This window comes from Chinchilla lanigera, unplaced genomic scaffold, assembly GCF_000276665.1.
Source record: "Chinchilla lanigera isolate Chin_1 unplaced genomic scaffold, ChiLan1.0 scaffold00035, whole genome shotgun sequence".
Lineage (NCBI taxonomy): Eukaryota > Metazoa > Chordata > Mammalia > Rodentia > Chinchillidae > Chinchilla > Chinchilla lanigera.
In genome coordinates this window covers 21,482,922-21,491,098 of record NW_004955436.1, presented here as the reverse complement: position 1 = coordinate 21,491,098, position 8,177 = coordinate 21,482,922, and the positions used below count along the sequence as shown (strand labels likewise).

General features: G+C 47.2%; 1 pseudogene; it reads left to right on the top strand.

The window, feature by feature from the left end:
• The first annotated feature begins 2,421 nt into the window (after nucleotides 1-2,421).
• On the top strand, nucleotides 2,422-7,954 carry LOC102007465 (annotated as a pseudogene).
• Nucleotides 7,955-8,177: the final 223 nt, after the last annotated feature.

The window sequence follows — 8,177 nt, the reverse complement described above, 5'->3', positions numbered from 1 at the left end:
ACCTTATTCCTTCCTTTCATAAGACTATGAAGAAAAGTTCTGTTTCAGCTGCTCTCTAGCCTTCAGGTTCCACTTGGACTCAGGAAAAAAATAAATAAATAAAATCTTCCTTTTATGACATCGTGCTGCCACCCTGTGGTACTGTTGAGATATTCAGTGACTCACAGAAATGCAGAGTTCAGAATTACTGAAATACTGCAAAATGCAAAGCCCAGCCTAATATTTGGGCCCCTGTGAATGCCTCCTTTGAAGAGCAGTAAACAAAATATACTTTGACATTAGCTTGTTCCATAGTTGAAGTTACAGTGATCAGATTTACCTTTCTCCTTTCCCAGAGCCTGTGATTTCTTTCAAGCAGGAGGTACACTTTTTTTTTTTGAGACAGTCTCTCTATGTAGTGTAGGCTGGCCTTGAACTCCAGGCAATTCTCCTGCCTCAGCCTCCCAAATGCTGGGTTTACAGGAGTGTGCCACCATGCTCAGCTCACAGAGGAGGTATTCTTTATTCCTAAACTGAGTGTTGAAAAGTCAGAGCATAGAACAACCTTCGATATTGGTCTATGGCATATATGTCCTTCAAAGCAACTTATCGAGTTTTACATATTCAGAATTATTCACTCTCAAGTCACTGCTGTGTTTTTAAGGCCTACTGTATCAACAGAAAGTAATTTCCCAGTTAAACAGGAGGCTGATGTAGCCAAAAGTGAAATACTTTGTGAAAGATACCAAAAAAAATCAGAGTGATATTTTTTAATTTTAAAAATATTTGTGCTTCTGGGGGTCAAACCCTCATTAGCTTTGTGCATGCCAGGCAAGGGCTCCGCCACTGAGCCGCAACCCTAGCTCCTAGAGTGATGGTTCTAAAAGTAAAAATAATATTTGCTAGATGAAGCAACGCAAATGTCTCTTCCTTTTTTGTAGCAGGGGAGTTTTCTCAAAAAACATGAAGTGGAGAGCTGTCTAAGGTCTGTGTCCTGCTGATGCTGGGAACTCAAAGTGAGCAGGTCCAAAATACAATTTGTTCATCCATTTCCTCCCATCAGCCCCCATACACTTATCATGTACACGCATAAACACCTGCGCCCGTGCACACACGCACACACATGTGTCAGAACGCAGCGCTCCCATACCAGTCCCCCAAGCAAGTCCCCCACCTGTCCTGGAGCTCCATCTTTGATCCAGTCTAAGAAGAGAGCCTCCTTTCTTCCCCTCCCATACACACCCATCCACACATACATGTACACGTACACGCACACACACATGCACACATGTACACAGCCTCTACCCAGGATCCATAATCTTCCTTTTTAAAATACAGACCTGAGCAAATTAGTATACTTGAAGTCCTTCACTGGGCTCCCTTGTCTTTAGGTTAAGGTGCAAAACCCCAGATCCGAGCCCTGTCTGCTCCCCAATTGCCCCACCTGTATCTGCCTGCTTCAGCTTCTTCAGAGCACTGTGTGTCTCTCCCTGGGTCCAGTTCCCTTCTGTCGACTTCTTTGGTCCCGCCTTTGTAACAAGCCTCCCTCTGATCATCACTTCTTTAATCTCTGTTTACCCTGTTGCAAGAGCCATGGGCTATGCACACTTTGCCTGCTATTTATTTACTACTCGGGAACACTTAGCTTACTGCAGTTGGGAGTGACAGTCAGGGAAAATGCACGGTAGAACAAGGAAGGCGGTAAGCCCCGGCCAACAGGCCCTGGCCAGCCTGGGGAGTCGGCCCCGGCTCGTTAGCGGCAGCCCCCAAAGGAGAATCCAGTGATTTCAGCAAGTGAATCCAAGGACCCTCTGGAGTGTGAGAGGGGCAGAGACAGGACGCTGCCTGTGTGGACACGTGGGATTCAGAGCCGGGAGGGCTCTTGGTACCTCTGCAAAGCACTGGCTCTCTCCTTTTGCTTTGTGTCTGTCCTCTGCATTCTCTGGCTCTTTGCCTGGGAGCCCTAAACGGCTCAATCCTCTGCTGTTGTGGTTTTAAGACGGACACCATGTGGTGAATTCCGTCACCACTGGAGACAGGAAAGGGAAAGAAAATTCACACAGAGAGGAGGGCATTGTGAGCCTGAGACATGAAGAAATGTAACCAGGGTCATGTGACCCGCGAGCTGCTCTGGCTGAGGTCCTCAGTGCTACAAGCTTGATCCCCAGGAGGGGGACCATCATCACGTCCTGTCCTACCCGCTCTTCACTGTTGAGTTCAGCCCGGGGAGTTCGCTGAAGGCCAACATCTCCCTCCCCTTCAGAGCTGCAGCGCTCAGCAGCCCTGAGCTGTCCACAGCTGACGGGATTCCAGGAGCCCGTGTTCGTTACTGGTGTCACAGTCACTGCATACTAGCGATAAGCAACTGATCATTTCAGATCAGGAGACCTGAAGACTTACCTTCATGGTGACTAGAAAGGCAGTGAGCTCGGGAGGGGAAAGATGGGACCAGCTGGGTCCCTGCATTCGGGCATAAAGGAAGAAGCGAAGGACCAAAGCCGAGTGCTTGAGAAGAGGCTGTGCGCTGCAGAAGAAGCAGAAAAACCTTGAACTACTGGATAGCTGCAGGGCGGTAGACGGAGGGGAAAGCAGCCCCTGGCCATGCAGGGAGGGCTGGTGCATGCCAGGTTGCTCTGAACACTTTACAGACTGAGGATCAGGCAAGGGAGACCTGCATGGTAGCCTGAGGCATCTGGTGCTTTTGTAGCAACCTGTCCTTGCTCTTCTTCCCCCAGGCCTGGGACGGGTGACCACCAGGCTGAGTGGCTGGCACCAAGGTGAGTCAGAGCCGCCACTCTGTGTGCATCTTGCCAATCACACAGTTTTCGCTGTCACCACAGGATAATGACCCCTACCCCCCGCCAAACTCTCACCCCGGGTTCCTGGCTCCTGGATCTGTCTGGATCGGGGCACCTGACAGGTCCGAAGTGACAGCAGATGCTCCTTGTGTGGCCTCCTGAATGTAGGCCCAGCTCTTCTATTTAGTAGGCAAAGGAACAGAAAAAGGAGTTGTTGCAGTCAGTTCCACTGCCACTCCTCAGAGAGACCTCCCTGCAAGCCCCTGGCTGGCACAGTTGACCTTGGATTTCAGGAGGGTTCCCTGCGTTTCCTGAACCGATGAGCGGGTCTCGGTGTTGAACTGCTTTGCACACAGTGTGATTTGTGCTCGGCACCTGCTGAGGTCTGGGCAGAGGCTGCTGCATGACCCCCACCCTGGGGGCCCCTCTCAGTGTGTAGTTGTCACCCGCAGGCATAAGTGCATTCGTGGGACTGCACAGGGCGGGACTCTCCAGCAGGTGCCGGCTTCCCTTGGACTTTGCTCTGTGTGCCTTTCCGTGTCCTTGCTTTGCTCTGTCTTTTCCCCATGATACATCATGGCCATGCATACAACTGTAGCGAGTCTTGTGAGTCATCCTGGTAAACCCTGAACTTGGGTAGCTTCGGGGTTGCCAAGGACATGTACTTCTGAGCAGGTCACTTCATCTATCTGTGCCTTGGTTTCCTCCTCTGAACAGAAAGAATAATGATGTCCCTCAATTCATAGGGCTGTTGTGAAGTTTAAATTAGCCAATACATGTAAAGACCTTAGTGTAGGACGTGGTTCCTAGTAAATATCCAATAAATACCACATTAGCATGCATAGATGTTCAGGAGCATACAATGAGATAACCCAGACCCAGGGGAGACATCCTGAACACCCCTGACATTTTGGTTTTACTATGGAAGTTATACTTTTGTCACCTATTACTTGGAGTCTACATGTAGACATATTCACCTAGGCAGATGTGGTTGTGCATACCTGTACTTGGGAGGCTGAGGCAGGAGGATCACCATGGGTTCAAGGTCAGTATCAGCTACATCATGAGTTCAAGGTCATCTTGAACTACATAGCAATATTCTGTCTCTATTTATTTATTTTATGTATTTATTCTTTTGGTGGTACTGGGCATTGAACTGAGGGCCTTGTGCATGCTAGTCAAGCACTCTACTACTGAGTACATCTCCAGCCCATGTTTGTTCTGTTTTCTGTTTTTTTGTGGTGCTGGGGATCAAACCCAGGACCTTGTGCAACCCTCTCTCTAAAAGATAAAATAAAAAAAAATTCCCTATCTGAGATAATTTATTTAGAAAGCTATGTAGTAATTTATCTTTAGAAAGAAGTGACTAGAAGTTTGTTAGTCAGTTTGCTTTCCTGAACACAAACATGCTGTATTCAGCCTGCTAGAAGAGAACACAGGGCACTGTATCTTATCATTGTGATGGACAGCATTTTGATGGTGTGTGGGGCTAGTGCGTGCGAGGTTCTACACATGTGACACACCCACGACATCACCTTTCACATGTCTGCCCTTTGCCAGGTCAGCAACCTAGCACCTTTGCTACTGGGGACCTGCAGCTGCCACACCCAGAGGCCATTTGCACTTGTGTCTAGAAGCCCTTTAAAATGTTTTTCCTTTAAGTAATTAATTTCTATTTTTCAACCCAACATATATAAGAAAACCCAAAACCTTTGGATCCCCTTTTTTATTTATAATTTTTTAATTCTCATTAAGGGAAGAATGACCAATTGAGCAATATGAAAGTCTGGGGTGATTTGAGCAGTATTTTGAGTAAATTGAGCCATAAACTTGATTTTCCCTGTATAGTCCAAATCAAGGACAGGGCAAAACCTGGAGCCCTCTTTGCATTTGGGCTCCTGCCTCTGGCTGCAGCTTCTGCTCGGTCACCTTGGGGCTGAGTGAGCTGCTGGCAGTGGCTCATTGACCTGCCTTCCTGTCGGGAATGGGCTCCATCACCTGCACCTCCCCCTCCCCCAGGGGATGCAGCCACAGCTGCGCTGGCTGACCCCGGGCACTGGCCAGTTGTCGCTCTGCTCTGGTCACTGCTGCCTTGTTGCTGCTGGAGTTCTAAGCGCAGGCACTGTTTGCACTGTGTAAGCTTTTGGTGCCAAGAACGTGCACACCGCATACCGTGGCAAGAACCAGGGCATACCACAGTCATATCCCACCTATTCAGCCCAGGGAGCCCAGGCTTGTGGTTGGTGGCTCATGTCAGTAGCTGTGGCTGGACCAGGCCCGAAGACCCACGAGCACCTGGGAAACCCCAGCTGAGTCCACCTAGGACCGGAGCACAGGGCCCTCCTTGCACCCAGCCTGCACCCCTCTCCCTGGGGGTGCCGTGCTGCTCCAAGCCAGTTCAGCACAATTTAAAAGAATTTTCTTTTTTGTCTTCCTTATCCAACCAAGCAAAGTTAGAAGATTTAAGCTCTATCGGTAGCACCTTTGTTCCACCCTCCTTTCCCCACTGAGCGTTTGATTTTAAAGTAGTGCGCTGAGCCAAATCCTTTGTGGTTGTAAAACCCCTTCTAACCAAAATCCAGAAAAGGAAAGTAAATGCAGCAATCAAACATGCAGAAAACACTTCTACGTACATATACATCTGTGATTCTTGAGACTCTGTTTGTCCCATCTTCAGCTACTGGTAAATGAATTCACCTTTTTCCTTTTTGCTTCTTTGAGTCCTATTTCTTTTCTTTTCTTTTTAAATATCACAATTTTTGTACTCAGTAGTTGCCAATACAGCACCCCTATGCTGAATATTGACCTACAAATGCACTTCTGCCCCTGCTGCACACAAATTTGAGAAGCACCCCAATGTGTACCAGTTTTCCTGACCAGATCGGTTCCTGTACAGGCACCAATTTGCCTCAACTTGCATGGTCCTGGGGATGGTCCTGGGGACAAATTGCAAAGGGGTTCAGAAAATAAGACAAGAGACAAAGCTGAGGTCATGTGGAGGGCTCTTTCTGGATGGGAGAAGAGGAACTGAACAACAACAGTAGGGGCTCTTACTTATACTTTTGACAAAGTTAGTATCACGAGACACAGGGGCACCTAGCAACTAATGACTGGAATTGTCTCAGGCAGGATGTTTTTCTCAGGACCAAAGTATTTCCAGCTTCAGCAGCTCCCTACAGGTTAAGGGACAGTGGGTAGGGGACTGACTGGGCAGCAGGGGCCCCCTGGGATATGTGTAGTCTTCGCTCTCACAGAACCAGACACCTAAAGATCTAATGTGTCACTGTGCTTATGCAATGTGCCCATGTTAAGTCACAGAGAGACACAGTGCAGGAATGCAAAGGAGGGAAAAATAGGGGAGGAAGTGAGAGGAGGAGGGGAAGAGAAAGAGGCCAAGATTACCTTTCTCAGAGAATGAGGGCTGCAGAATTCGTGGTTCTGGGTCCTGACCTGAGAGCACCCACATGAAGAGAGGCGCACACTGGCAACTCCTCCTTGGGTTCCTGTGCCAACTACAGGATCTGCAATAGGAGGAGGGTCAGAAAAATCTTCCCTGACTCTTGTGAAGCCACTTCTATTTTAACACTTCTTTCCTTTTCCTTTTTCCTTGTTTTCTTTTTTCCTTCCTTCTCTTGTTCCTTCCTTTCCTCTAGCTCTAGTCTCATTTTGCTGGGTGAGAATGAGATGCAAATGGATTCAATGCCATAGAATGATTTCTAGCATGTATTTTAGGTGAGGTGACAGATTACCAAAAAAACTGCATTTACTATAATAATACATAAAGAAAGACACTAAGGAAAGGCCCATCTATCTGATGGATTAAGAGAGGCTTTTGCTGGACACTGGGGTGGGCAACCATTTTCATGGTACAGTCTCACTCCTCTTGGACTTCCTGTTTCTGCAGGAAGTGTTGCATGGGTCACAGGGTAAAGGTCACATGGCAAAGGTCACATGGCAAACCTCTCAAGGGGAAGCCTCCGAGGGTGTCGGGCTGCTCCCTCAAGTTCTCCGATCTCTTTACCAAGAATCGTCTGGGGTGTTTTCTCAATATATTTCTGCCATTCATATCTGTTATGATAATTTTGTACTTTCATTAAACATTATGTAAGCAAAGAAAGATGGCAAAATTCAGGCATTCTATGAACTCAGAATGAAAACTTTGCATATAGGTAGATAAACATGTCTGATAAAGGCACACTATTAAATGAGTACTGTCTAATTAGCTATACTTTCTCCCTACTCCTTTATTTATTTATTTATGTACTTTTAACTGAGAATTGAACTCAGGACCTTTTCATTGAGCTGCATCTCCAACCCTTTCAGCCAACCACAGGCAAATGCGTCATTGGTCAGTGCCCAAAAAACTTAGGGCCTTGGCTGTACCTCGAGGTCAGGTTAGATCTGACGTGCGCATGTAGAATTGTATGTGTAACCAGTGTCTGCCACCATGGATGGTGAGGGACCTGATGGGGCTGGGACAGGAGAGAAAAAGGAGTGGGACCCAAGACCCGGCCTATAATAGGTCCTGTATTGCCCCCTTGTTTCATTAACTCAACACAGAAAAGTGACCGAGGCAGAGGGGATCCAGGACAAGGATCATATTCAACTCTCAGAAAGAAACAGCAGGGAAGATGAGAACACCATTGGACTGATGCCTGCCAAGAGATCAGTTAAGTACAGTGCAACAAAGAGTTTGGAAACAGGGTCCAGAGAATGGAAGAAAACCTAACGTAGATGATGCTTCACTGAAAGCAATTCCAAGGGAGTCACGGAGGATTGAGCTTCCTCCAGAAATGAAAGCCTTTGTTCTTGGGCCAACGGCCTTGAAGAGAAGAGCTGACGACAGATGTGCAGATCGGCCAGTCTGGGCAGATGCTCCGGCTGGCAGGGAGAGGAAAGCTAAGGGGACACAAGGAGCAAGGAAGTCATTTAACACGAAGGACGAGGAGTGTGTATTTTCAGAATGAGATAAGAGGCTGGCTGAGCAAGTAGCCTTACACAGTGAATCTAAACGATCAGAATCAATTATGGACATTCACCCAAAAAAATTAAATAAGGCCACTGCAGATAAAAATAAGCCCCAAGAGAGAATGACATTTGACAGTGATAAGGATCTCAAGGCGAATCAATTTGATGATGCTCAGAAAAAAGCCCTAATAAAAAAAAAATCTAGAGAATTGAACATCCCCAATCCTTTCTTTAGTTTTTTTTTTTTTTGTTGTTGTTGTTTTGTTTTTGTTTTTGTTTTTGTTTGCAGCAGGGAGGTTTAGATAGGGTCTCACTAAATCAGTAAGTTCCAAGTTGGGCTGGAACTTGTCATCCTGCTGCCTCAGCCTCCCAGAGTGCTGGGGTTACAGCTGTATGCTGTCACACCTCACTGCTATTCCTCTTTTTAAGGGG